General features: G+C 41.6%; 1 long non-coding RNA gene and 1 pseudogene across 1 annotated transcript in view; both read left to right on the top strand.

Moving 5' to 3' along the window:
* Nucleotides 1-7,046, top strand: part of LOC147915665 (uncharacterized) — a 31,391-nt gene extending 24,345 nt beyond the window's left edge. The window contains exon 3 of the long non-coding RNA XR_015554088.1: nt 6,527-7,046. This is a non-coding gene — a long non-coding RNA (uncharacterized LOC147915665). The remainder of the gene's footprint in view (nt 1-6,526) is intronic.
* Nucleotides 1-15,871, top strand: part of LOC147915664 (class I histocompatibility antigen, Gogo-C*0202 alpha chain-like) — an 81,927-nt pseudogene extending 66,056 nt beyond the window's left edge.
* The last annotated feature ends 8,128 nt before the right edge of the window (nt 15,872-23,999 follow it).

A 23,999-nucleotide genomic window follows, 5' to 3' on the forward strand; every position in this document is an offset into this window, starting at 1 on the left:
GTCTCTCTCTGGAATGTCCCACTGGCTGGGCCCTACCAGAGCCCAATGCTTTGTCATTTTATCCTTTGTCATTTCTCCTCTTTCATTTCTAATTTTATTTATTTGAGCCTTCTCTCTTTTTTTTCTTAGTGAGTCTGGCTAACGGTCTTCAATTTTGTTTACCTTCTCAAAGAACTAGGTCTTAGTTTCATTGATCCTTTCTACTGTTGTTTTAGTCTCGATTTCATTTATTTCTACTCTAATTTTTATTATTTCCCACCATCTGCTGACTTTGGGCTTTGTTTGTTCTTCTTTTTCTAGTTCTGTTAGGTGTAGTTTAAGATTACTTATTTTAGACTTGTCTTGTTTGTTGAGGTAGGCCTGTGTTGCTATCAATTTTCCTCTTAGTATTGCTTTTGCTGCGTCCCATAAAAGTTGGTATGTTGTGTTTTCATTTTCGTTTGTCTCCAGGTATTTTTTGATTTCTCCTTTTATTTCTTTGTTGACCCAATCATTGTTCAATAGCATTTTGTTTAGTCTCCACATATTTGTGACTTTCCCAGGCTTTTTCTTATAGTTGATTTCTAGTTCATAGCATTGTGGTCAGAAAATGTGCTTGATATGATTTCAATCTTCTTAAATTAACTGAAGGTTGCCTCATTTCCCAACATATGGTCTATCTTTGAGAATGTTCCATGTGCACTTGAGAAGAAAGTGTATTCTGCTGTTTTTGGATGGAATGTTCTATATATATCTATTAAATCCATCTGGTCTAGTGTTTCATTTAAGGTCACTGTTTCCTTGTTGACCCTCTGTCTGGATGATCTATCCATTGATGTAAATGGGGTGTTGAGGTCCTCTACTATTATTGTGGTGCTGTCAATTTCTCCCTTTAGATCTGTTAATGGTTGCTGTATATCCTTTGTGCTCCTGTGTTAGGTGCATATATATTCATACGTGTTATGTCCTCTTGGTGGAATGTCCCTTTTATCATTATATCCTGCCCTTCTTTGTCTCTCATTATCTTTTTTATCTTGAAGTCTGCTTTGTCTAAGTATGGCAACACTTGCTTTCTTTTGCTTGCCATTTGCTTGGAGTATTGTCTTCCATCCCTTCACTTGGAGCCTCTGTTTGTCTCCAGAGCTGAGATGTGTTTCCTGGAGATAGTGTATTGATGGGTCTTGTTTTTTAATCCATCCAGCCCCTCTGTGTCTTTTGATTGGGGAATTTAATCCGTTTAAATTTAGAGTGATTTTTGATATATGAAGGCTTAATACTGCCATTTTATCTTTTGTTTTCCAGTTGTTCTATGTTTCCATTGTTTCTCTTCCCTTGTATTTCTGACTGCCATTTCAGTTTGGTGGTTTTCTGTGATGATTTTCTCTTTATTTATGATTTGTGGCTCTTCTCTGATTTTTTGTTTAGTGGTTACCATGAGGTTTGTATAAAAGATCTTATAGGTGAGATAGTCCATTTTCTGATAGCCTCTTATTTCTATTAGCCTAAGCAGGTTCCATCCCTTTCCTCTTTCCCTTCTGAGTTATTGTCGTCACATGTTATTCTTTTTTGTGTTGTGAGTTTGTGACTAAATTAAAGTGTTTATAGTTATTTTTGATACTTTCATTCCCTTTATCTTTTACGTTATAAATAAGTTTTGCTTATCTATTCTGATAGAGAGCTGCAATTTTCTGATTTTTTCTATTTATCTCCTTGCTCAAACCTTTGTAAACCTTTGCCTTTTTGTTTCGGGTAGCATGGCTTCCTTCATTTCATGTAAGGCAGGGCTAGTGGCGATGAACTCCCTCAGCTCTTATTTATCTTGGAAAGCTTTTATTTCTCCATCATATCTGAAAAATAATTTCCTTGGATAGAGTATTCTTGTCTGAAAGTTTTTGTCTTACAGTATTTTGAGTATATCATTCCATTGTCTTCTATCACTATAGTTTTGATTTGCATTTCCCTGATAATTAGTGATGTTGAACATCTTTTCTTGTGTCTGTTCACCATGTGTATATCTTCTTTGGGAAAATGTCTGTTCAGGTTTTTTGCACATTTTTTAATTGGATTGTTAGTTTTTTTGTTGTTGAGATGTATGAGTTCTTTATATATTTTGGAGATTAACCCCTTATCAGATATATGGTTTGCAAATATCTTCTCCCAATTGTTAGGTTGTCTTTTCGTTTTGTTGATGTTTTCCTTTGCTGTGCAGAAGATTTTTAGTTTGATGTAGTCCCATTTGTTTATTTTTTCTTTTGTTTCCCTTGCCTGGTGAGACATGGAATTCAAAAAGATGCTGCTAAGACTGATGTTGAAGAGTGTACTGCCTGTTTTCTTCTAGAATCTTCATGGTTTCAGGTCTTACATTCAAGTCTTTAATCCATTTGGAGTTAATTTTTGTGTATGGTGTAAGGTAAGGGTCTACTTTCATTTTTTTGCATATGGCTATCCAGTTTTCCCAACACCATTTGTTGAAGAGACTTTCTTTTCTCCATTGTATGTTCTTGGCTCCTTTGTCAAAGATTAGCTGTCCATAGATGTATGGGTTTATTTCTGGGCTCTTGATTCTGTACCATTGATCTGTGTGTCTGTTTTTCTGCCATTACCATGCTGTATTGATTACTATGGCTTTGTAGTATATTTTGAAATCAGGGATTGTGATACCTCCAGCTTTGTTCTTTTTTCTCATGATTCCTTTGGCTATTTGAGTTCTTTTGTTGCTCCATATAAATTTTAGGATTCTTTGTTCTATTTCTGTGAAAAACATTGCTGGGACTTTGATAGGGATTTCATTGACTCTGTAGATTTCTCATGTAATTTATTGAATACTGTACTGAAAGTGTAAAACAGAATGTTTTGTACAGGTACAGAATGGTTGTAAGGGCATCAGTTGTTTACCTCATGATCTCGTGGCTGACTGGGAGCTGTGGCTTGCTGCCACTGCCCAAGAGATTATCACTATTCTGGGAAAGCATATCACGAGCCTGGGAAAAGATCAAATTCAAAATCAAAGTATGGTTTCTACTGAATGTGTATCACTTTCACACCATCATAAAGTCAATAAATCGTAAGTCGAACCATTGTACGTCGAGGACCATCTGTACAGTGTTATCAGCTATAGTCACTATGTTTTACATTAGGTCCTCAGAACTTATTCATCTTATGGCTGAGAGTTTGTATCCTTTTACCAATCTCTCCCTATTTCCCCCACCACCTAGCCCCTGGAAACCATTTTTCTACTCTTTAACATTTTTTTTAAGAGTCCATATATAAGCAATATAATGCAGTATTTGTTTATCTCTGGTTGGCTTATTTCACTTAGCATAATGCACTCAAGCTCCATCCATGTTGTCACAACTGGCAAGATTTCCTTCTTTCTCATGGCTGAATAATATTTCATTTTTAGGTAACCATATATTCTTTATCCATTCATCTGTTGATGAACACTGAGGTTGTTTCCATATCTTGGGTAATATGGATAATAGCAGTGAACATGGGAGTGCAGATATCTCTTTCATACCCTGTTTTCATTTCTCTTGGAAATATATCCAGAAGTAGGAGAGTTGGATGATATGGTAGCTCTATTTTTAAATGTTTGAAGAACTTCCATATTGTTTCCATAGTGGCTGCACCAATTTACATTCCCACCAACAGTGCGCAACGGTTCCCTTTTCTCCACATCCTCACCAACACTTATCTCTTGTCTTTTTGATGACAGTCATTCCAACAAGTGTAAGGTGATATATCTCACTGTGGTTTTGATTTGCATTTCCCTGATGGTTAGTGGTGTTGAGCACCTTTCATGTACCTGTTAGCCATCTGTATGTCTTCTTTGGAAAAATGTCTATTTAGTTTTCTCTGTCCATTTTTTTAATTGGATTGGTTTTTTGCTATTGAGTTGTATGAGTTCTTTATTTTGGATATTAACCCTTATCAAATATATGATTTGCAAATATTTTCTCCCATTGCATAGGTTGCCTTTTCATTTTGTCGATGGTTTCCTTTGCTGTGCAGAAGCTTTTTAGTTTTATGTAGTCCCACTTGTTTATTTTGCTTTGTTGCCTTTGCTTTTGATGTCAAATCCAAAAAATAATTGCCAAGACCAATGTTAAGGAGCTTACTGACTTTCTTCTAGGAGTTTTATGGTTTCAGGTCTTATATTCAAGTTTTTAATCAATTTTGAGTTGATTTTTGTGTATAGTGTAAGACAGAGGCCCAGTTTCATTCTTTTGCATGTGGTTGTCCATTTTTCCCAACACCATTTACTGAAGAGACTGTCCTTTCCTTATTGTATATTCTTAGCATTAATTAATTGACCATATAAGTGTGGGTTTACATCTGGGCTTTCTATTCTATTCCATTGATCTATGTGTCTATTTTTATGCCAATACCATACTATTTTGATTATTTTAGCTTTTTTTTTTTTGGTGAGGAAGATCAGCCCTGAGCTAAAATCCATGCTGCCAATCCTCCTCTTTTGCTGAGGAAGCTCAGCCCTGAGCTAACATCTATTGCCAATCCTCCTCTTTTTTTCTCCCCAAAGCCCCAGTGGATAGTTGTATGTCATAGTTGCACATCCTTCTAGTTGCTGTATGTGGGATGCCGCCATAGCATGACTGGACAAGTGGTGCGTCAGTGCGTGCCCGGGATCTGAACCCAGGCTGCCAGTAGCGGAGCACGCGCACTTAACCGCTAAGCCACGGGGCCGGCCCCTATTTTAGCTTTGTAATATGCTTTGAAATCAGAAAGTGTGATGCCTCCAGCCTTGTTCTTCTTTCTCAAGATAGCTTTGGCTATTTGGGATCTTTCATGGTTCCATACAAATTTTAGGATTGTTTTTTATATTTCTGTGAAAATGCCATTGGAATGTTTATAGGGATTGCATTGAGTCTGTGGATTGTTTTGGGTAGTATGGACATTTTACCATGAGGCTTATATAAAACATCTTATATTTATAACAGTCTTTTTAAGCTGATAAGTTTGAATACATACTAAAGCTCTGTGTTTTCACTCTCCTCCCCCATGTTTAATGTTTTTGATGTCACAAATTACATCCTTTTACCTTGTGTATTCATTAACAAATTATTGTAGTTATAATTATTTTTACTACTTTTGTCTTTTAACCTTCACACCACCATTACAACATTATAGTATTCTGAATTTAACTATATATTTACCTTTACCAGTGAGGTTTATAGTTTTGCATGTTTTCCTGTTACCAGTTAGCATCCTTTCATGTCAGTTTGAAGAAGTCCCTTTAACTTTTCTTTTAAGGCCAGTGTAGTGTGATGCACTCTTTCAGCTTTGCTTCTCTGAAAAACTCTTTATCTCTCCTTCAATTCTCAAGGAAAACTTTACCAAGTTGAGTATTCTTCGTTGGCAGTTTTTTTTTTTTTTCCAGCACTTTGAATATATCATGCCACTCCCTTCTGGCCTACAAATTTCCTGCTGAAAATCTGTCCGTAGTCTTATGGGGAGGAGGTCTCTATATGTAACAAGCTGTTTTTCTCTTGCTGCTTTTAAGATTCGCTCCTTGTCTTTAATTTTTGACAATTTAATTATAATGTATCTCAGTGTGTGTCTCTTTGGATACCTCTTTTTAGGAACTCTCTGGCTTCCTGAATCTGCATGTCTGTTTCTTTCCTCAGGTTAGGGAAATATTCAGCCATTATTTCTTTGAATAAATTTTCTGCCCCTTTCTGTCTCTCTTCTCTTTCTGGGACCCCTATATTGCAAATATTGGTTGAATTGATGGTGTAACATAATTCCCTTAAGCTATCTTCACTCTTTTTCATTCTTTTTTATTTTGCTTCTCTGATTGGATGAATTCCACTGCCCTGTCTTTGAGTTCACTAAACCTTTCTTCTGCTTGATCTAGTCTGATGTTGAACTCCTGTATTGAATTTTCCAGTTCATTTTTTTGTATTCTTCATCTCTGTGATTTCTGTTTGGTACTTTCTTATATTTTCTATCTCTTTGTTGAAATTCTCACTTTGTTCCTCCATTCTTTTCCTGAGCTTGGTGAGCATCTTTATGACTATTATTTTGAACTCTTTATCAAGTAAATCACTTTGCTACTTTTCATTAAGGTCTGTTTCTGGAGTTTTATCTAGCTCTTTTATTTAGAACTTATTCTTCTGTTTCTTCATTTTCCTTGACTATCTGGGTTGGTTTCTGCACATTAGATAAAACAGTCACCTCTTCCAGTCTTCACAGAGTGGTCTTGTGCAGGAGATGAAATTTATCATTTAGCGTGGCCCAAGCTCTTGGTTGTCTCTCAAACCTTTGTGATTGTCCAAGCTGCCTTCTTTGTTCTTAGTGGCTCCCAGTAGTTGAGGGTATGCCAAGACCTGTCAGGGTCCCAAAGAGAGGATCTCAGTCAGCACCTAAATGCAGACTGATTGGAAGCCAGACCCCCAGGCACAGCTTTTAAGGTATGCAAATAGGCCTCTTTCAGGGAAAGACTGGGAGATGGGTATTTCTGTCTGTTCCCTGTGTGCCGAGCCCTGGGGGGATAGCCAGTTAAGAACTCTTTCTTTATTTTCTGCAGTCCTGTCAGACCAGTGAATACAAGCCCTGCTGGCCACCAGAGCCAGAGGATCAAGAAGTGCATCCCCTGGGTGGCAGCCATAAAAGCTGGGGTGCCAGACATGTGCACAAGCTCCTTCTAGGGAGACACCAACGACCTGGAACAGACCAAAGGGAAAATGTGGAGACAGTGCCCACCAGCTTCCTGGTCTCTGGGAAGGATTGCACTCAGCCCCTAGGTGTGTGCTAAATTAGAAGCCTGACCCTTTCTGTTATCTCGCTCTTTGCTGAGCCCCGGGGGGATAGCCACAGCAAGTTCTCATGAGCCATTAAAAACTGTTTCCTTGTTTGCTATAGTCTTGTGGATTTCATGGATGCAAGCCCCACTGGCTTTCTGAGCTAGGTGTTTTGGGGGCCCAACCCTCAGGTGGAAGTCTTAAAAGTTGGGGTGCTAGATGTTGGGTCCAAACCCTTTAGTCCTCAGGGAGAATCTAGGAGTGGTGAGTTTCCTCTTGATTGTATGTTCTGGGGATGTGGTTTGTGGCAAGACTGTCTCTCAGCCTTTCCTTCCTATATCAATGTGGGTATTTTCTCATTTAACCAATGTGTAGGGGTTGCTCATCTGTTACCGCACAAACGGCATGATCTGCTCACCACAAGACCATCAAGAGGCAAGATGGTGGTAGAGAAAGGACTTATATTAAGCAATGAGCTAGCTAATTGGAAGATCGTGGACTAGCATCCTAAAGAATTGTCTTAAGGGATATCCAGATTCTTGAAGCAGTTATATAGGGCTAGTGGGCTATAGAGGAGAGGGTCAGGAATGTTGTCCATCTGGTGCTGTAGACTGGGAGTCACCACATCAGACCTTTTGTCATTGATGATGTGTATTAGTATAGAATCTCTGTCCAGGGATTGTTATATTTCTAAAGAACTCAAAAGAACAAAGTTATCATCTTATTGCAGCTGGGAGGTTTATATGTAAGCAGTGGTCATAAAATCATTATGCATGCAGTTGTCTGTGTGTTCCAGTTATTTATTATCTAGTCTACAGCAAGCTGGACATATGTCCAGCTTAGAGGTTATCCACAGTTACAACATGGCTTTCTTTCTACGGTATGGCTTCCCTTATGTCAAACTCGTGTTGAGCCAGTATCACAACTAGTTTCTGTATTTCTTTTAGAGGGAATTGCTCCAAATGTGGCTGTATATTCACTGTGCTCATGGGAGGAGGCAAGTTCGGGATCCTCCTATATCCCTATCTTGGACTGGAACTCTCCCCATTCTTTTTGAAACTTGTATTTTTAGGTTGTTGGAATTCCTTGATTGATAGCCTATTCTTTTATTTTATTTATTTATTTTATTATTATTTTTTTTTTGTGAGGAAGATCGGCCCTGAGCTAACATCTGCCAATCCTCCTCTTTTTTTGCTGAGGAAGACTGGCCCTGGGCTAACATCCATGCCCATCTTCCTCCACTTTATATGGGATGCCACCACAGCATGGCTTGCCAAGCGGTGTGTCGGTGCACGCCCGGGATCCAAACCGGCGAACCCCCGGCCGCCACAGCTGAGCCAGCCGCCACAGTGGAGTGCACGCACTTAACCGCTTGCACCACTGGGCCGGCCCCAATAGCCTAATATTCTTATAGTTCTTCTCTATTGTTTGCCATCACTTTTCCATTTGTACTAACTACTTACTGGGGGTATGACTTTAATATTCCAATTCATCTATGGATTATTCATTTCTATAATCATATTTTTAATTTCCAAGGGTCCTTCTTGTGCTCTGATTGTATGTAATGTTGTTCTTGTTTCATCTTGTTTCATGCCATATCTTTTCTTGCATCTTTTAGATGTTACTGATAATAGTGGTAGGGGACCTGTTAGATATCCTGGTTATCTGCTTTCATGATATCATGGACTTTTTCCTCACAGCACCTAGTTCGATAGGGATTTTACATTTATCATTGTAAGTTTTGCTAAATGTTTATCTCCCTCATAATAGTGCACAAAAGAGGCACAATTTTACTTTCACTTTTCATTGTACCTCCACTGTCTAGCAGATCTCCTGATTCACTGGAGGCCTTGAAATATACACTGGATGAATAGGCTTTAGTGTGGTTTGGGCAGTTAAGGCACACACCCTTGATGGCCTCCTGAGCTCTGAGTCCAGTGGCTTCCTGTCATAGAACATTCTGTGACATTGAAACAGTTCACTTGCATGGGGTGCAGAGTCAGACCTGCCTACCTTATGGACAGGGAATCAATGAAAGACAAGTCAACAAGGCTCTGAGAGAAAATCTCCTGGGCTCAACCCCGGCTCCACCACCTCCTAAACCTCTCTGAGTCTTCCTTTTGTGTCTGTACGAAGGGATCACATATCAGCTACCTTGTGGATTTGAGAATTACATTTGACTCTTTATGTAAAACACACGGTAGAATTGCCTGACATGTATTAAATAGTCCACTAATCATAGCTACCATCATTATATTGATTGTAACATTTAGATTGTTTCCATTCTTTTGCTTTTATAAACCACAATTCAGTGAACATATTTTTGGGAACATAAGTGATTATCTTCTTAGGATAAATTCCCAGAAGAGGAATTTCTGTGTCAAAATGTACGTCGATTTAAATTGTTGAGACATTTGCAAAAATGCCCGTGGGAAATTTTGTACCAGTTTTCAACCCATCAAGACTTATGACGGTATACTTTCCCTACCATGTGGCATTGTGTATGTATTTTTTCTTTTCTTTTTTTTTTTTTTTTTTAAAGATTTTATTTATTTTATTTTTCCCCCCAAAGCCCCAGTGGATAGTTGTATGTTGTAGCTGCACATCCTTCTAGTTGCTGTATGCGGGACTCGGCCTCAGGATGAACGGAGAAGTGGTGCCCCGATGCACACCCGGGATCCGAACCCGGGCCACCAGCATCGCAGCGCGCGCACTTAACCACCAAGCCACAGGGCCGGCCCTATTTTCTGTATATTATTATGTTTTGACATCTTTAAAAAACTTTCTAGCTGAGGAGAAACTGCCCTTCCCAGGGCTAGGGCCCAGCCAGGAGCGTGCCTTTGATATGCAAACTAACCAATCCAGAGCCCTACCTCCCGTATCTGGCCATGTACCCCAAGGGGCAATATTCTTCTGCCTTAATCATCCCAGGGCCAGGTACCAGACAATTAAAGACCACCTCAAAGCCTGCTGAAATTATTCATACTAGCCAATCCTAATCTATTTAGCCTGCCCTGCCTTGGCTTTCCCAAGGAGACCCCAATAAAGGCCATAGCGTAAGCCCTGCCCCTCTCCCTCCTGTCTTCTGTCTCTTGATGACCTCGGTGCTTTTCCATGTGCCCTGTGTGGTGTGGTGTGCCTTCTGTCTCTAGGACTTGTGAGTATAATAAACTTTGTTATTTCCTGAGCCTTTCCTCTGTCTCCTCTTATGGCCACACTTGACTGACCATCTCATAAAAGAATACAAAACACCAATACTCTCATCATTTACTTTCATCTTTGCCAAGCTGATAGATTTTATAGATTTTAATTTTTCTTCTCACTTCTTCTTCCATATTCTCATTTTTGTCCCAATTTTTTAATAATATATTTGTTTGATATTTGCTTTTCTTCTTTTCCAAATTGTTTTCTAATAGTCTTTAATTATTTTCCAATTGAGATGTAGGCATCTAAATATATTGAATATAAGAAAGAAGAAAAAGAAGCCCTTGACCCCAGAGTACTGGCCTGACGCTTACAGCTAGACCTCAGTGTTGTCTGAAGCTGGCCTGGTGCTCACAGCTAGGCCGTGTTATTCTCCTCTTTGACATAAACCATTTCACGAAATACCAACATCAGACAAGGACACACTGAGACCATGATAAAGTGACACAGAACAAGACTGTCACATAATTTTGTCTAAGCACAGAGTAAAACAAGGCACTGTGCAGCTCACAAAGTACCGAACATCTCCTGGGCTGGGTTATATGAGTTACATGGCTGCTTCTTTTCCAACTGCTGCTTGATCCTTGCTCTAGTGTGCCCTCCCTATAGATAAGATTGATTAAGACACCCAGCCATAGAATTGACCCTGCTTCCTAACAATACCCTTTCTAGAGTAAACCCCTGCTTCCTTAGTCCTCTTGATAATCATTCAACCAAAGCCCAAATCCTGTAATATGTTCTTTCTAATACCCTCATACTAAGATGCCCTATGGTTCCCCATTGTGTGCATTCTCCCTTGCTGCAACAAGTAATAACTGCAATGTGTTCAACCACTGGTGTGCTCCTGTTGGTCTTTCACTGAAGGACATTGACACATGCTATCTTTTGTCTGTCAAATTTCTTTATGTTTCTTTGAGTTTGATTATGGGCATGCATTAATACGTTTGTGAGTTCATGGTTGCCATAGATAAGTTTTATTTTTTCTTTATGGTTTTTATCTTTGGGTCATGCTTAGAGAATTCTTCATTCCACAATTGTACAAATTTCTTGTATATTTTCATCTAGGTAGAAATGATGATGAGGAGGGTCCAAGGGTGAAGGGAAACAGAACTGTTTGAATTTTGGGGAGAAGTATGAATAAAAGCAATAGGTAAAGAATTCTAATGTGGTGGAATTCTGAGGTTTACATCTTCTGCTCTATAATTTTACAAGTCTGTCCACAGGACCTACGAGGTATTTGATATACATTGTGTTCAATAAATGCTTTGTCTTGGGCTAAGTGAAGACTTATGTCCCTGTTTATGTTTACCAGGTTAACAAAAACAACACCAAGAGTCCTAATGTAACATACACAAGGATTGGCTCCAGCGATGGGCAATTTTGAACACTTATGACCTTAGGGTGATAAATCATGTTTTGGTTAATGTTTGTACATCTAGTTATTAAAATATATATTAGTTAAGCTTTCTTGGGCATTCTGTATTTTAAGGACATGTCTAAGATCCACGTAGACAAATCTCTGGCTTCCATATGAAGATAATTTTAATGTACTTCAGTGTATGAGTCACACGGTGTCTTTTTGACGTGGGGGATTGAAAACTAAAACACTCTAAATATGCTCTGTTAAATAGGGTAGCTACTAGCCACACATGGCTACTTAACTTACATAAAATTAAAAATTCAATTTGTCAGTGGCAATAGCCACATTTTAAGTGCTCAATAGCCACATGTAGCTAGTGGCTATCATGTGGAGATTGCAGACATAGGACAATTTCTTCCTCAGAGTAAGTGCTTTGTGGGCCTCAAATCTGCATTAGACTCATTTGAAATGAAAGGGCCAATGTTATTTCTCATACAGGTTGCATCAGATTTCTCTCTGGTATATGGATAAATATTAAGCTGGTGTGAACAAAACCAAAATGGGTCATAAATTAAGCTCTATTTGGTGCCTTCGGGCACAAACTGTTCCCAGTTCTAAAGGGGAAACACCTGTTCTTCCACTTCCCTCCCCAGACTGAGGACAGTCACTGGCATCAAATTTCCAGGCCGTGAGTTCTGTTCTTTCTAGTACAAGGCGAGAGCCCTAAACAAAGTTTTGGGAGGCAGAGAGTCCAGCTCAGAGAGAGGGATTCTGGTAAGTGAAGAGGAAGTGGGGGCCAGTTTGGAGAGTCTCCATGTGAGTTCTGTTCTAGAAGAGTACAAGGCGAGAGCCCTAAACAAAGTTTTGGGAGGCAGAGAGTCCAGCTCAGAGAGAGGGATTCTGGTAAGTGAAGAGGAAGTGGGGGCCAGTTTGGAGAGTCTCCATGGTTTACTCAGCACAGTAGTTCTTAAAGTGTGGACTGTGGAACCTTTCAAGTCACTGAGACACTTTCATGGGATCCATGAGGTCAAAACTATTTTCATAACATTACTAAGAACTTATTTACCTTTTTCACTGTGTTGACATTTGCACTGAGGTAAAACTTAGCAGGAAGGGAGGCTGTTTGACCAAACAGCAATTGCAGTGATTGTAATCTTCACCACCACTTAATTGCAGGGGAAAAAAAGCAAGTTTCACTTAAAACTATCACAGTTGTAGTATTAAAAATTAACTTGATTAAATCACCATTCTCAAGTCCACATTTAAAAATATCCGGTAGGATGACATGGGAAGTACACATGAAGTACTGCTGCCACATTCCAAAATACTATGTCCCAAGGAAAATCATTTTTGTGAGCTGACCTAGCTCTTTTCATAGAATACCATTTTTACTTGAAGAACGAATGACAGAGAAACAATGATTATTTAGTCTTGGCTATTTGACATACACTTCCTCAAAAATAAACATGAGCTTCTCCCTTCAAGAAAATCAACTGACAGTATTTGTTGCCAATGATAAAATGCAAGATCTCATAAGAAAAGTTTGGAAAACTTGTATCCACCATTGTAATCTTGACAACTTCTCAGTACTGACCACCTTTTCTAGTAGGATCTGTGGTAATATTAACAACATGATTATATGATAATTTTAATTAAATGTGTCAACATTGGAAGATCAATATAACTTGGTGAAATAATGCATTACTTAAAAAAATCATGTATTAGTACAAGATTCATTCAACGCATGAGACAGACCTACGGATTTTAATGTAACAGATTTGGAAATATTCAGTGACAGTGTTTCAGGTTCCACATTGCAAATAACCGTTAAGAAACTACTACTTGTGTAGTTTTAGTGTAGTATCAAAGACGAATAACCACAGTCATCTGAAAACTTTATTCAACACACTCCTCCTACATATTTGTATGAAGCTGGATTATCATATACTTCAACCAAAAGAGATTAAATGCAGAAGCAGCTATGCAAATTCAGTAGTCTTCTAACAAGGAAGACAAGACTTGCAAAAATGTAGAATGTAAAAAGATCTGCTCTCCTCATTATGCTGTTTTATTTTGGAAAAGAGTAATTCTTCACCAAAATATATTATTTCTGTTACCATGTAATAGGTAATTAATATTATTCTGGGGGCCGCCCGGTAGTGCAAGTGGTTAAGTGCACGCGCTCCGCTGCGGCAGTCTGGGGTTCGCTGGTTCAGATCCCAGGCGTGCGGCGACATACCGCTTGGCAAGCCATGCTGTGGTGGTGTCCCATATAAAGTGGAGGAAGATGCGCATGGATGTTAGCCCAGGGCCAGTCTTCCTCAGCAAAAACAGAGGAGGATTGGCAGATGTTAGCTCAGGGCCCATCTTCCTCACACACACACCAAATATATATATATTATTCTAAATGAATTAAGTATATTTTTAAAAAGGTTTCACAATATGGTAAATATAGACAAATATAACCCACATAAAACTATCTTTGAGGTCCTAACTAATTTATAAGCGGGTACAGAGATCTGGAAACCAAAAGTTTGTAAATCACTGACTCAGGCCCTGGGCAAAGACTCGGGGAGACAGTGTGACAAAGAGCTCTTGGTGCAGGAAGAGAAGGGTCAGGGCAAAGTCCCAGGTCCCTGGCCCTGGCTTCATGGTTTCAGGCCCGAGGGCGCGGTGTCTGGGGCGGGGAAGCTCAGTGTTGGGGAGTCCCCATCTCCCCGAGTTTCACTTCTCCCTCTCACTACCTGTGTCAGGTCCTCCTGCCTGGAGGCTCACAACGCGGCCCCAGTTCTCACTCCCATTGCGTGTCCGGTTTCTAGAGAAGCCAATCAGCGTCTCCGCGGTTCCTGGGTGGAAAGTCCACTTAGACGAGCCAGGTCCTGGCTCCCCAACCTTCCTCCTGCTGCTCTCGGGGGCCCTGGTCCTGACCGAGACGGGGGCGGGTGCGTGCAGGGCAGGGAAGTAACGGCCTCTGCGGGGGTGGGGTGAGGGGACCGCGCGGCGGGGACGCAGGACCCCGGGGGAAGGCGCGTCTCCGCCTCCGGCCCCGCCCCCACACCTCGGCTCGGCCCCGCCATGGTTCTGCTTTCTTCACTCACCTTCTTCTCTGTCTCGCCGCCCCTCTTCCGTCTCACAGCCCCCTTCCCCCACCTCCCCTCCCGGCCCCATTAATCTCCGACCCGGGAAGAGCCCGGGGGGCATTCGCTCGGGTTTTGTTTATAATTTAGGCGGACTCTGACCAATCACCGCGGGTCTGTCTCGCGTGAGCGAGGAAAGTGGGCGGGGATGAGCGAGGGGACAGGGTTAAGTGGGTGGGGCTGACCACGGGGGCGGGGCCAGCGTCTCACACCCTCCGGTGGCTTTGTGGAGGCGCTGTGGTCCCAGACCGGCGCCTCCTCGGCGGGTAGAATCGGTACGCCTAGTCGGTGCGGATTACTTCGCCCTGAACGAGGACCTGAGCTCCTGGACGGCGGTGGACACGGTGGCAGAGTCTGGAATTTACACTTTCTTCCCCAACCCTAATGTGCTGTCCATTCTCAGGATGGTCACATGAGTGCTGCTGGAGTGTCCCATGAGGAATGCCAAGTGTGTGAATTTTCTTATTCTTCCCCCTCAGATTCCCCCCAAAACATACCTGACCCACCACCCCATCTCTGACTGTGAGGTCACCCTGAGGTGCTGGGCCCATGCCTTCTACCCTACGGAGAACACCCTGACCTGCAGCGTGATGAGGAGGACCAGACCCAGGACACCAAGCTTGTGGACACCAGGCCTGCGGGGGATGGAACCTTCCAGAAGTGGGCAACTGTGGTACTGCCTTCTCAAAAACAGCAGAGATATGTCTGTCCAGTGCAGCATGAGGGGCTGTCCAGCCTATCACCCTGAGATGGGGTTAGAAGAGGGTTGAGGGGACAGTGCCTCTTCTCTGACAACAAAGCAGGAGCCCTTCTGGAGACCTTTTACCCGTATGAGGCCTGGGGGTCAGGGCCCCTTCCCTTCCCTTCTCTTCCCTCCCCTCCCTAGAGCTGCCTCCTCAGTCCACCATCACTATCATGAGAATTGTTGCTGGTTCTCCTTTGAGCAGTGGTCACTGGAGCTGTGACCTGGAGGAAGAAGAGCCTCAGGTAGGGAAGGGCTGGGGGTCTATTTTCTTGTACAACTGGGGGTATTTCAAGACCCAGATAGGAGTTTGCCCGTCTCCTGCATGTTACTGGGAGGCACCATCCACACATGTGCTGTTTTAAACAGCTATATGTTTATTAAGTAACAGGAAATGGGCCAAAAAAAAAAAAAGTGATGACTTTTTGCATTTAGATATTGCCATTTCTGATGCTCTTCATCTTTTCTGAGAGTCTGAGTTTCCATCTGGTATCATTTGCCTTCAGGCTGAAGAACTTCTCTGTTTGTTACAAATTCTTTTAATTTTCTTTTGTCTGAAAATCTCTTTATTTTACCTTCATACTTGAAGGACATTTTTGCATGCATTTATGCATTGCATTTTGCAATACAGAATTCTGAGTTGACAATTTTTTTTCTTTTAGGACATTAAAGGTTTTGTTTCACTCTTCTCTGGCTCTGTGTTTTCTGATGAGAAGTCATTACAGGCGAGGAGGAACAGAAGAACCAAAACAGAAAAAATATCATGATAGATGTAGTATCTATTATATCAAAAATTACAGTAATTTCATGGATCACCACTCCAATTAAAAGGCAGAAATTGTCAGAATATATTAAGAAACAAAACCCACTATATGCTGTTTACAAGGGATGCATTTTCAATATAAAGACACAGGTTGAAAGTAAATTGATGGAAAAAGATATGCCCTGCAAACAGAAACCATAAGGAGGCTGAAGTGGCTGTATTAATATCAGAAGTAAAAGAGATTTCAAAATAGAATGCATTGCCAGAGATAAGGAGAGACACTTCATAATGATAAAATCTAATGGAATGGGAAATTTCACAATTACAGACAGAAAGGCGATTAGTAGTTGCCTATGGCTAGGGGTAGGGAGAAAGATCAAGTACAAAGGGGCATGAGGAAGCTTTTTAGGATATGGGAGCTGTTCTATATGTTCTTCATGGTAGTAGTTGCATGATTCTAAACAATTACTGATATTCATCTAACTGTACATCTAAAATTGGTGAATTTCATTTCATGTAAAGACCTTAAAAATTTAAAAAGCGAGAAAGAAGGCAAGATAAAGACACTTTTAGATAAATAAAAACAGAGAAATCATTGCTACTGGTCCTGCAATGAAGTAATTTTAAAGGAAGTCCTCCAGGCTTAAGGGAAATGATGCTAGATGGTAACTCATATATACAGAAAGTATAACGAGTAACAGAAATATACGTGATATTCTGTTTATGTGCATTTTTCTTAATTTCCTTAAAAGACATATGACTGTTTAAAGTAAAAAGTAATATACTGTATTATTGGGCTAATAATGTATATTGATGTAATATATATGACAATAACAGCATAAAGGTGGTTCAATGGAACTATATTGCTACAGGTTTCCTATATTTTCCTGCATGTAGTTCAATGTTACCTTAAGTAGATGGTGAAAGGTTAAGATGCAGGTTTCAATTCTTACAACAGCAATAAAAAATTAATAGAAATATGGCTAAAAAGCCACTAGAAAACATAAAATCATAAACAAAAAGTATTCCCTTAAAACAAAGGAAGGAAAGGAGGCACGGGAATGAAAAAGAGATGAGACAATTCAAAAACGAATAGAAAACGATAGACCCACATTCTACCATATCAACAATCATATTAAATATAAATTGATGAAAATTCAAATCAAAAGGCTGAGATTATCAGACTGGATAAATATCAAAACAGACTATATGCTTTATGTAATGGAAGAACTTTAAATACTAAACCAAAAATAAGTTAAAAGTTAAAAGGTGAAGGAATATGCCATGTAAATAGAAAGCATAAGAAAACTGGATATGAAGCAAAATAGACTTTAAGAGGAGTATTACTAGAGACAAAGAAGGACTTTTTATAATGATGATAGGTCAGTATCACAAGAAGACAAAAGTAGTAAATGTATAAATACCTAACTACAGAGCTCCACAATAGATGAAGCATCAAGTGGCAGAACTGAAAAAGAAATAGACACATTAAAAATTATATTTACAGATCACTACCCTATTTCATTAATACAACAAGTAAACAAAAAACTAGTAAGGATATAGAAGACTTAAATATTGTGAGCCACCTTGACCTAATTCATGTTTTGAGTACCACATCCAGCAAGAATAGAATACACATTTTTCAAGTGTACATGGAACATTCACAAAAATAGACTATATTCAGGCCCTAAAACAAGTCTCATTAAATTTAAAGGGATTGAAATTATAGAGTATATTCTCTGACTACAGAGACATTAAATTAGAAATCCATAACATAAAGATACCTGGAAAATCTCTAAATATTTTGAAATTAATCAACATACTGCATGGGTTATCATGGCTTAAAGAAGAAATCACAAGAGAAATTAGGATCCTCCCTCAGCTTCCTCCCTCCTCTCCCAACTGTCCTCCACTCACAGGCCCTTCATCCTCCTCCAATCTCCAGGATTTCATGAATCCTCAGACAGAAATAGGGAGCAGAGATATACGTGAGATATACAAACCCAGATCCCCACAATTCCTCTACAGGCAGTCCTTCCTGAAGTCTGCCCACTCCCATTCCTGCTGTAGCCTCAGTGCTTTCCCCAGTAGAGCCCCGGGTCTGTGCAGAGGGTGATCTTAGAACCCTCTTCCTCCCTATAAGCACAGGGCTCACTCCCTCACCTCCTTCAGGACTTAGCTCAAATGTCACCTCTCAGGAAATCCTCCCTGAGGATAATATTTAAATTACAACAGGCTCCCTCATCTTCCCTACCTTGGTCTTTTCAGCATGTAAGCTCCATGAAGCAGGGATTTTGCCTGAGTTGGTCTGATATATCCCAAAGTGCCTAGAACAGTGCCTGGCACAGACCAGATGCTCAATAAGTATTTGTTAATGAATGAAGAAGTGTAGGGACCAGATCTCCTCCAAGCTGAGACTGACACAGGAGAGGTAAGTGGTTCCCTGGTAAGTGATTGGGGAGGGGATGTCTCTGTTTGGAGGGGGAGGGGCTACTCACTAGCTTATCCCAGGCCAGGAGCCAAACAGACAGAAAGCCACACAGAGCCCCTCTGCACTTCCCATCCAGCCAAAAGCATATGGCCAGGACTAACTCAGACCACCAGCTGCCTCCGCAGACCCTTGCGCTCCAGAGGGGCGCCCTGGCCAGGTCGCGGGGTTTTAGATGGTGCAGTCCTTCTGGTGCTAGACTTATGACCAGAATCCTCTGATTCTGCCCTGCTGGAAGGCATGGCTCAGCTGCAGCCTGTGGGGCCCAGGGGAGCCCTCCCCTGACCTGCTACCCCCAAAGCCCTAGGTCATTCAGCAGGCTCATAAATTAGTTTTGGGTCCACCACCCCAACACCTTTAATTTTGGGGTTTGCAGGTGGCAGGGAGGGAGGTGTGAGAGATCTAGACAGCAGGTCCATGTCTGCTTTGGTCCAGGAAGGGGAAGAAGAGGCAGGATGCTGGGGTCCTGGGCTGCAGGGGATGGGGAGGAGAAAGGTGCTGCCCTCCAGGCTTCAAGAGGGTGAGTGGTCTGACACCTGGGCAAAAGGGTCCACCCTTGGTGTCCTTTGGTATGGCGTTAGGACACGTGGGTCCTGGAGGCTTGGGGAGCGGGGAGGGACGAATTCTGGTTCTGGTGGAAGTGTTAGGCAGAAGCCTGGGCCCTGACCCATCACTGATCTCCTTGTAGCCCACTGTGGTCTCCAGACTTCACCCAACGTCCTTCCCTCAGTGCTCCAGGAATGCCATCTCCGTGTCTCCCTGGCCTCCAGCCGCTGGACAGCTCCCTGTCCGTGGCCCCTGGGCCACTCTTTTTGGAGCAGTGGATCCTGCTGTTTTAGCAAATAAAGAGAAGGTGTCCAGGTAGCTGAGGGCTGTGAAATGGGAAAGGAATTGGACATGGCTATGAAGTCATCGTTCAGGGAGTGGGATTCTGGAAACCCTGGAATCAGGCCCAGGGCTGTCCCCTCCAGGCCAAAACAGGCCTTGTCCTCCCCTCCTCTCAGTTCCTTGCATAAGGGGTCAGGGGTTGAGGGGATGGTCTTGCTCTGAAAGAGGGGAAGCCCCTTAATCACCTCCTCTCTCCTCTTCTTATCCCTTTCTTTGGTGTTGTATGAGTTATACCACACCTGTAAGTATGGAAAAATGCCTAAACTTAAGTATAGTTTACCAGCCAGTTATAGAGCTAACACCTGTGTAATTACCACCCCTGTGAAAACAGAGACCTCAGCGCCCCAGCCAGGAGCTTCTGTGCCTCTCCCCACACAGAACCCATCCCTCCCCACAGTGATGTCCACTAAGCTGACCCCTTCCCCGGCCCCTTTCCTCTCTGCTTCCTCCCCCTCCACTCCTGTTGGCCTCCATCCCCCTAATGTGACTATTTCCTCCCTCTCACTCCTCCAGAAGCTTCCCCATCTTCCTAGGCCATTACCCTGGGGATCTCTTCCTCCTCCTCCCCCTCTTCCGCTCCATCCTAGGGATGGAGAATCCACAACTGATTCCCTGGAGGAGGAGCCTTCATCCCTGGAAGCAGCAGCAGGAACAAGTGACAGGGACTCGAGGTTCAAGGTCTCATCCAGGAGACTGAAGGCATCCAGTATGTTTGTGGGGTCCACCCTGGACCTGGGAACCAGCTGTTACGGCCTGGAGATCTTGCTGCTACCTGAGGACAAAGTCCATGGTCATTGGATGGGGAGGAAAAGGTCTATGGCAGCGTGTATTTTCGGAAACAATTCAGACTCTGAACGTGACACTGGATGGGGCTCCCCCTTGTGTGCACAGCCCTATCCTGCTCTTGGGGGCCCAAGGAGACGCTGGGGAAGTCCTGGAAGAGGCCAAAGGGGAGGTCTGGTTTTCTGTCCTCAGCCCTGTGGCCACACGGGGGCGCCACCGCTCTGCTCCCTCCTATTTGCACAGCCAGGGGAGCTGATGGGCTGTGGTCTGAGTTAGGCAGTGGTGGCTGACCCAGAGGCAGGACTTCAACGGGGGATGAAGATGCCTTCTGAGCAGCCCTTGGCTCAGGTTTGGGGGTGGGGCAGGGATGGGAGGAGAGGAGAGCTCTGGAGCCCTGCCCTGTGTCTGAGGTTTCCATCTTTTCTCCCACAACCCCTCCCTGCAGCCCCTTGATGACAACACTCTAGAAAACTGAAAAGTAGATGATGTTTTTCTTCCACTCCCTATTCCTTTTCTGAGGGCTACTTTAAAGAAATAAACTCTTTTATTTTAGAATACGTAGCTTGACATTTACAGAAAAGTTGCCAAGTTAGTACAGAGTTCCTGTACATCCAACACTCAGTTGTCCCTGATATAAACATCTACATCACGATCATGTATTTGTCATAGCTAATGAAACAATATTGACACATTATTACTGAACTCCATATTTTATTCAGATTTCATTAGCTTTTCTTTCTTCTCTTTCAGGATCCCATCTGTGATACCACCTTAAGTTGAGTCCCAATCATGTCTCTCCTTCAGGCTCCTCTGGCTGTGGCAGTTTCTCAGACTTTCCTTGTTTTCGATGGCCTTGACATTTTTGAGTATTGCTCAGCTCTATTGTAGACTGTCCCTCAGTTTGAGTTTGGTTGACTGGGGCTACAGGTTTTTGGAAGAAGACCACAGAGGTGAAGGGCCATTCTCAAGACAACACATCAAGAGTCTACAATACCCCCTTGATTGATCACTGATAGTGTTAACCTTCACCACCTGGCTGAGGTTGTGTTGCCAGGTTTCTCCCTGTGAAGTGCCTTTTCTTCTTTGTCCCTTTCATACAATAGTCTTTGGAAGGAAGTCACTATGCACAGCCCACACTTAAGGGGTGTTCTGCTATAACATTTACATGCAGGTTTTTGTGCAAATGTAAGTTTCAAATGAATTGGGTGAATACCTAGGAGAGTGATCAGTAGGTTGTATGGTAGATCTATGTTTAGCTTTATAAGAAACTGCTGAATATCCTCCATAGTGGCTGTGCTATTTTGTATTCCTGCCCACAATAAATGAGGGTTCCTATTGATCCACATCCTGGTCAGCACTTGGCATTACCAGTTTTTGGATTTAGGCCATTCTCATAGGTATGTAATGGTATATCTCTGTTGTTTTTGTTTCCATTTCCCCAATGACACATGATGTTGAACATCTTTTTATATGCTTATTAGCCATCCATATATCTTCTCTGGTAAGGTATCTGTTCAGGCTTTTGCTCATCTTTTGATTGAGTTTTTTGTTTTCTTATTGTTGTGTTTTAAGGTTCTATATATATTCTAAAACAAGGCCCCTATCAGATATGTGATTTGCAAATTTTTTCTCCCAGTCTCTGGCCTGAGCCCTTTATTGACATAACAGTATACATTAATGCATATTTATTTATTTATTTATTTATTTACTTGTGAGGAAGATTAGCCCTGAGCTAACATCTGTTGCCAATCTTACTCTTTTTGTTGAAGAAGATTGGCCCTGAGCTAACATTTGTGCCCATCTTCCTCTATTTTATATGTGAGATGCCTGCCACAGCATGGCTTGATGAACAGTGCATAGGTCCATGCCCAGGATCTGAACCTGCCAACCCTGGGGCGCCAAAGCAGAGCGCCTGAAATTAACCACTACACCACTGGGCTGGCTCCCACAGATATATTTTGATGGGAATAGACTGAGTAATTGCTAACTGTGATGGTTTCTGGGTAGAGGACTTGAGTGACTGGGGGATGGGGGAAGGATGATGTGCCTTATTGACTTTTGTATATTCTTGGGTATCATTTGAATTCTCTTGTATGTGCATGAATAATGTTTTCAAAAATAAATTACATTAAAATCCATTACACTTGTAAAACACATGTCAGATCGTCCTCAGATCATGTATTAAGACTTAGATTCTGATCCTCTACTTGAGGACCAATCACCTTTTCACTGAACTATTTTGCCTTAGAATTTCCAGTTCTGAAAAAGGTGGGCTAGATTGTATGGACAAATCATCCACCTGAAAATGTAAGATACAAAAACCATCTTCTTAAAAGCATCAGAGCTGACAAGATACTAATAAATGACCACACCCTAAAAAGAAGGGAAAGATCTTGCTTGGCCTCCACCGAGAACAGTGCCCTGAGAAATGGAGAAAAGACTTTGTGAGTCCATTGCCCAGACATGGAGCCCAGCACTTCCAGCCCTGTGCTCCAAGCTCTGGTCTTTTTCTACCCATCTGCTACCCTTTTAAAATTTAAACAAAGCTTTTATATTCTGATTATCATGTATATGTATAATGTATAATACATATGATATAATGTATATTCACTGTAGAAAAATTATAAAATGTTAATAGTTATAAGTGATAAAGTAAAAATAACTGTAATCCTCAAACTTGGAGATATTTTGTTGCATTTTCTCCTAGTCTAGTATATCTCCTCCTGCTGCTGCCCCAGTGTTGGAACTCTCTCTCTAAGTTGATGAGCAAAGAGCTCAGTGGCCCCAGCCCTGCTCTCTCCAGATGCCATTTCCTGAGTCAATTCACTCTCACACCTCCTGAGGGGGCTATTTCTCACTTTCTCCTCTCTCCTCACCCCTCCATTCCCTTCCCAATCCCCATTCTTCGGTGATGAGCTCATTTCTTTTTTCACTCAGGGAAAAGAAAGACTAGTTGAGAACTGCACCATCATCTCCCCACACCCCACATCTGTACCTGTATCCTTTGCTTTCACACCAGTGATAATGGATGGTTCTGCTCCTGTCTAAGGCCACCTTCCAGCTTGGGCACAGGATCAGATCCCCTCCTCCCTTCCATCCATCAACCTCCTGCTCACTACTGGCTCATTCATTCCTGGATACAAACATGCTGTAATATCACCCACTTAAAGAAAAGAAAGAAAGAAACTAAATAAATCAAAACAAAATCCTCCCATAGAAATCCACCACTATTGCTCCATTTCTATGAAACTCCTTATGGGACAATTCCTGAGTCCATTCTCTCACTACCATGTTGTCTTTTTATTTTTACCAAGTATCCATTTGACATAGTTTAAAAGGTCTAATACTTCCACAAGGCTTGTTATGAAGACAGACGTCCACCCCCTCACCATTTCCTGAATCTCAGAGATAACTTGTTTTAGTTCTTTTAGCTGATTCTCTAATTGTTACTTTGATGCTTCTAAATAGCATACTCATAATATTCCTTCGTTATTCAGTTTTAGTCATCATCTTTCGTGAATTAGCTCCTTTCACACTCCCATCCTCACAATATAACTACTTTACAATTTTGATTAGCTCAATGTGCAGTGTTTGCATTATTATGACCATGTAAATGTTAGTCACAACTGAGCATTTAGTAAACAATGATTACTTTCCCTTTCTTGAATCAACTTTTTATTTTCCCTGGAGTTAATAGATATCTTGTTCCTTTATTTGCTTAGTTTCTGTTTTACTCATTGCTAAATCATTCCCAATTCTCCCCAGGATCAAACCTTCATGCATATATTCGAGCACATCTGGTACTCTAGCAACTTCATCTTTGTGAAGACACCTGTCCCACAGCCCTCAGTCCCGCCATACATGGACTGGTTCCCTGCACACCTGGGGCAGGGC

Source organism: Ceratotherium simum, chromosome 13, assembly GCF_057802395.1.
Source record: "Ceratotherium simum simum isolate JZ-2026a chromosome 13, ASM5780239v1, whole genome shotgun sequence".
Taxonomy (NCBI): Eukaryota; Metazoa; Chordata; class Mammalia; order Perissodactyla; family Rhinocerotidae; genus Ceratotherium; species Ceratotherium simum.